This window comes from Punica granatum, chromosome 2 (genome assembly GCF_007655135.1).
Source record: "Punica granatum isolate Tunisia-2019 chromosome 2, ASM765513v2, whole genome shotgun sequence".
Classification (NCBI taxonomy): Eukaryota; Viridiplantae; Streptophyta; class Magnoliopsida; order Myrtales; family Lythraceae; genus Punica; species Punica granatum.
Window position 1 is genome coordinate 21,006,634 of NC_045128.1, and position 6,981 is coordinate 21,013,614.

Sequence of the window (6,981 nt, forward strand, 5' to 3'; positions counted from 1 at the left end):
CGGAATACAAATTGAGGTCAACTCTTACCGCCAGAGGTTAATAGGCGGCCCCCGCTTATGAGATATGGATTTTGGGAGTTGAGAATGATATGTGCGAGAAGTGCGGGGTCACGGTACCGTTTCAACTCTGTTGCGAGGAAATGCAACCCTATGGCTATATTGATTTGGTTGTGTTGTATATTGTTTGTTTGGTTGGATTACTGTAAATGTGATGATTAATATGATTGTCTGAATTATTGTATGAAAGCCGTGTTGTTTGCTAATTTGATTTAGTTAGGTTATGAGTGCAAAATGATGTTGGTTAATGGTAAATTCTAATAATAGTTTATATGGTTATAAGGGCAATTGATTGTTGATGAATGAACTTAGTAATCATTTGTATGTATTGTCTAATATGTCGTGTCGGTGAATATTTGCTTATGCTACTACTGTCTATATGAATATTTGATTGTCTAAAATATATTTATCACTTAATATTATTCATTTTGCTTTGGAATTTAGTGCTCACTGAGATGCAGCACACACCCTGCATACATTTTTCCAGATAAGCTTCCGATTGCACGGAGGAACCACTTTTTGATATCGGGGATCAGCTTGGAGGACTAGGTAGAAGTCTTAGTTATTTGATAAGTATTCTCCTTGTACAGAATGTATTTGAACATGTTACGACCTGAAATTTTTGTTTAGGTTGTTAGTGATGTGGTTGAGAAAAGTTACTCCCTTTTGAGATATATATATGTGTGTGTGTGTGTGTGTATTAGATATTGCTGGATTGGTTATATATTTTTTAGAGTTATGGAAAGCAAATTTTATAGGAATAGTGATGTGGTTCTGATAAGGGCTATTGATGAAATTTAGGAAAAGTTCTATCGAAATTTCGGGTCGTGACAATTTTGGTATCAGAGCCTAGGTTAGGAGATCCTGTAGACTTAAGTTGAAGCTTGATCCCCGAGTAATTTTTGGATAATTGTGGTGATTTTGCTAGGATTTCTTGAATTTTATGATGGTTAATTGAGGTGTTATTGCTTCGGATTTGTTAGTGAATAAGCATGGGTTTATGTCTGCTTATTGGAATTTACATTTGCACTGCACAATAGGGAAATTGATACTAAGCAATCGAGGATTTGAAATATCATTAAACAATTAATATTAATCCATGCAATAATAGAATCACAGGATCAATCATGAAAACCAAGTAAGATCCCGTTCAGTAAGCAGAGCAACAATCCTGTCAATCATGCCAGATCATTCCCACAACAACATAACCCCGACTGAATGCAGATATAAGGAGAAAATATTCTGGAATCACCATTTGCTAGAACCAGAGAACACAAGATGACATATAACATTGAACAATTAATAATCCATGAAATATTCCAGTAAAGGAAATCTGACATATATACTCAAAGGTCGTGGGAGCTTCCTGAAAAATACCTCTGAACCTAATATGTAAAGAATCCTTGTAAAACCATATATGTATAACCGAAATGTATCTTGACCCCGATACTTAACTGAATTCAGCACTCGTTTGAGCTTGAGGAATAACTGATCATGACGCTGATTTAATGTGGAACTTGACCAATGGGGAACCTGAGGTGCTTCCCTTTACTCAAATCTTAATAGCATTATAATAATTATGTATAGATTTCGAAAAGTATACTTAAGTCCCAAGCTTGTTCTTTAACCAAGCACAAAGAAATTAATGAACACTGACCTTTGAAAAATTCTTACTAATATGTCAGTAAAGTATTAAAAATTCCTCATAATTAAATCGAGCGATTAATACCGAAACTAATTGAATAACTGACACAGCAATTAAACGGGAAATCACAATAAAAACTCAGTCACACTTGTTTCCAATTCAATTCATCTTTGTTTTGAAAGCCCAATCTAGATCTTGCCTCTCACTTAGTTCAGAGAAAAATAAAATTCTAATGGATTAACCATCTACTTTTCAATTTAGTTCTTCGATTTGCTCATTACCATCGAACTCCCACGGAATACTTACTCAGACACAAGATGAAATCAAATCACTAGCATATACACAGCACTTCCATAGCAAATTGAATTCGAGCCCAAATTACTACTTAGGGTCATTCTTTAGATTTCCGACTCCAATAAATCTCCTAAACAATCAAAATAAACCACATAACCTACGCTTTCTATTTATGTATCCCGTCTATCCTTACTCCACTCCAGTTCATATCGTTAACCAATTCATGGAAAAGGAGTATGATTTAAGAAAAAGGAGAACCTGATTAATAAGAACTCAACACATACAATATGACAATAACTTAGCCAAAAGCAAAATCGAGTCTTCTTTATTATATTTTTTTTTTCCTTTTGGTCAAGAATTCAATCAATCACTCTTTCTACTATTCTTGACCATCGGATCATCCTTGTCTGACTTTCTTCCATTTTCTGAGCTCCTAATCAAGCTCTCTATCACCGTGTTTCTTTCAAGCAGAATAACCCTCTCAAACATAAGCCAAGTCAACTTATAAATATACAAGAATATCACTATGTGCCAGAAGTTTATATTTTCATTGTTTACCATACGAAAGAAAGAGATTATAAACATGACAGCAATTATTGGATTCAATCGGAGATCCAAATAATATTCCGACAAACTAAACCAAATGTATATATACTCAAAGAATTGCAAGCACTTCTGTAAAACTTGATATGAAAACCTAATTGTTTAATGATATTTCAAATCCTCGATTGCTTAGTATCAATTTCCCTATTGTGCAGTGCAAATGTAAATTCCAACAAGCAGACATAAACCCATGCTTATTCACTAACAAATCCGAAACAATAACAACTCAATTAACCATCATAAAATTCAAGAAATCCTAGCAAAATCACCATAATTATCCAAAAATTACTCGGGGATCAAGCTTCAACTTAAGTCTACAGGATCTCCTAACCTAGGCTCTGATACCAAAATTGTCACGACCCGAAATTTCGATAGAACTTTTCCTAAATTTCATCAATAGCCCTTATCAGAACCACATCACTATTCCTATAAAATTTGCTTTCCATAACTCTCAAAAATATATAACCAATCCAGCAATATCTAATACACACACACACACACACACACACACACACACATATATATATCTCAAAAGGGAGTAACTTTTCTCAACCACATCACTAACCAACTAAACAAAAATTTCAGATCGTAACATGTTCAAATACATTCTGTACAAGGAGAATACTTATCAAATAACTAAGACTTCTACCTAGTCCTCCAAGCTGATCCCCGATATCAAAAAGTGGTTCCTCCGTGCAATCGGAAGCTTATCTGGAAAAATGTATGCAGAGTGTGAGCTGCATCTCAGTGAGCACTAAATTCCAAAGCAAAATGAATAATATTAAGTGATAAATATATTTTAGACAATTAAATATTCATAAAAACAGTAGTAGCATAAGCAAATATTCACCCACACGACATATTAGACAATACATACAAATGATTACTAAGTTCATTCATCAACAATCAATTGCCCTTATAACCATATAAACTATTATTAGAATTTACCATTAACCAACATCATTTTGCACTCATAACCTAACTACATCAAATTAGCAAACAACACGGCTTCCATACAATAATTCAGACAATCATATTAATCATCACATTTACAACAATCCAACCAAACAAACAATGTACAACACAACCAAATCAATATAGCCATAGGGTTGCATTTCCTCGCAACAGAGTTGAAACGGTACCGTAACCACGCACCTCTCGCACATATCATTCTCAACTCCTAAAATCCATATCTCATAAGCGGGGGCCGCCTATTAACCTCTGGCGGTAAGAGTTGACCTCAATTTGTATTCTGCCGGGTCTTGGCGGCCGATCAGGTCCCTTTTTCTAGTCCGCCGGGTCCAGCGGCCGATCAGATCCCTTTTTCTATTCCGCCGGGTCCAGCGGCCGATCAGGCCCCTATTTGTATTCTGCCGGGTCCAGCGGCCGATCTGGCCCATTTTGTAATCCGCCGGGTCCAGCGGTCCCATGGCTATAGTTAAACAACAATCACAATCATGATCAATTGTAACCATACCATCTCACGTCATACATCATTATACCCAAGCATAATCTCAATCACATCACAATGGCAGCACATTACCATCACATATCTCATACACAACCAGTAAACACAATCACACCGCGTTATCTCAACTCAAAGTGAAACATACAAAACAATATCTCTCAAATTCCATCACGGAACATAGCACGACCAATTCCTTAATCTAACTATCACAATATTCATCTTAACAATTTATATAATTAAAACGCATCATTTCACAAAGGACTAGAATATTCACATAACATACATACATATATATATATATATATATATCATTTCACAATGGAATAAGGTACTCACCGAACACCCAAAAATGATTCACCAAATTGACCTTCAGGGTGCACAATCAATGTCCTCAACTCCTATCAATCATGAGTATAGCCTGAAAAACAAGTTATGCCTAACAATCATTTTCTCCACTAATTCTCATACTAAATCGTCCTGCAATGGCCTTGGAGGATCAACGAAACTAAGATATAAACACAACAATAACACTAGTAATCCAACACTCAATGTAAGACAACAACAAAATTCTTATTATTAGATTCTTACTCTAGGCAATTTATGAAGATTATAATTCGTCATAACGTGTGTGTATATTGAGGTAACAATTCAATTCACCAAATCAACCCACATATCATAAATATCCAAAGCAAATAATCTCATCATACGTAGAAATAAAAATCAAATCAAACTAGCTCAGATAACGGCACTTAGATCAACGAAAAGAATTAATTATAGGTCTCCTACTTGACATCTTTTTTTTTTATTATCACTAATGAGACAAGTTCCTATAAATTCCCATACGTGAATATTAATAAGGTTATAAGCACAAGAATAGTGCAAATAATCATATTCCTTTACCAATAATTCGTTCATAATAATAAGGTACCGAACAGCACCCTGTTGGCTTCAACAAGAAATAACTCACCAGTTCACACTAATAGCTAACTATTCAATTCTCCTAAGTTTTTCTTATGAAATTACATAAATTTCTGTTTTGAATTCCACTTTTAATTTCCTCAATTTAGCAATTCAATCGTACCACACTCTTCAATTCACCAAGGAAAATACACAATTGAATAAAATGGTGTCTCAAAACTCTATACTCAATAATCTTTGTCGAAAGCATCCATAATCTCATCTAATCTAATTCCTTCAACTCAAGACAAATTAACTAGAGCTAAATCCATAGATATATCTATCTTTTACCCAACGAATTACGTCAATTACGGATTTCAAATAAAAATTTAACATGTAAACTTAATCTTCCATTTGCCCCTATAAAGCATAATAATCTCATTCAGTCTAACTTCTTCCTTAAGACAAATTAAACTAAGCCAAACATATAGATACATCTATCTTTCATCCAAATCAACACATCAAGATAAGATAATTAAACATAAAATCAATACACGAATTAGATCCTCCATTAATCCCTATAAGCTTAAGTAAATTCATCCACTCTAACTCCTTCAACTCAAAGCGAAACTGAATTCAATCGAATAAGAAAGTAAGAGACTTAGACTCCACTTAATTCGGTAAATACCTATGCTAAGGCTATAGAATACCACCTTACCAACCGATCCCGAAGCTCGGCCTTCTCCTCCTTCACTGTTTTCCATTTCAATAAGACTAAAAAAATACTTCCATGAAAGGTCCATTGCCAATCTCGACTATGCTTCTATAAAAATACAAATGATAAGAATGAAACTTCCCCTACCTTCCACTAATCTATTTACAGTACTTTGTCTCAAACAAATCTAAAAAAATTGCTTCTTGCAATAACCAACCAAATTAATATCTAACTCACAAATTTCAGCATCATCCATGTGGCCTAGCTTAGTTCACTAAACATTCAAATATACTAGTCTAAGTTACTTCATCAATTTCTCTTATTTACTCATCCAACTAACTTGTTTCTAAATCCATAGCAAGGACACAATCAATTAAATAAGGCTTCAATCAAGAAAAATCTGCAACATACCAAAGCTAGCCCGTAACAAATTCAACCCAGAATGCATGCTTGGAGAAAAACGAATTTGAACAGAGAGAAGAGAAGGGTCACTGACAGAGATGGGCAGAGGACAACATAAGACTATCGCCATCACCCTCACTGTCATCGTCCCTCTGGTCTCCCTTCTTCCCGAAGCTCCATCTCGAGCTCTCTGTTCCTCTCTCTCTCTCTCTCTCTCTCTCTGTTTTCTGCATATTTCTTCCTTGCTCTGCTCTGTTTCTTTTCCTTCTTTCCCCGGTGAAAACCGAACCAAACAGACAAGGAAGGGAATAAATAAATGAATGAATGGAGTAGATACTAAGGCGGTGGAAATGGGTGTGCTGGGGGACAAGAGGGGAAGGTTAGGCCACGTGGGGTCCTTGGCACCACCTCTCTCTATTTTTTATTATTATTATTATTTTTTCCTTCATCTTCTACATCAGGCAACGTGTATCTATAATAGAGATGTTTATAATATATATATATATATATATATAGGCAAGGTGTATGTATAATATAGTTATATATATATATATATATATATGAAAGCATATGTGTAAACATATGTAAGCATATATGGAAAAATAAATAACAGGTCTCACAATCTCCCCCACTAATAAAAATTTCGTCCCTGAAATTTATTTATGTGATACCAGAAAACTTAATGCATTAAGTGTTATAGCATCCTTAGGTCCCCCTATTTCCTTTGAACTGATTTTTCCAAGCACCTTCATAGATCACCAAACTTCCGCTGAGCCACTATAATAAATCAGATGATCTGAACCCAAATCTTGTAGAATATCCAAATCTTCATCTCGAAAGTAACTCTAAGATTATTGAGTTCTAATACCGGAAACTCTATCCAAAATCAGATCAATAGAA

At 34.7% G+C, this 6,981-nt stretch overlaps 1 long non-coding RNA gene across 1 annotated transcript; it reads right to left on the minus strand.

The window, feature by feature from the left end:
• Nucleotides 1–3,020: 3,020 nt before the first annotated feature.
• Nucleotides 3,021–6,380, minus strand: LOC116194721. The gene is made up of 3 exons (XR_004154512.1): nucleotides 6,176–6,380; nucleotides 4,404–4,485; nucleotides 3,021–3,310 (listed from the first exon to the last, which is right to left on the minus strand). It is a non-coding gene; the product is annotated as an uncharacterized LOC116194721 (long non-coding RNA).
• Between the last annotated feature and the right edge of the window lie 601 nt (nucleotides 6,381–6,981).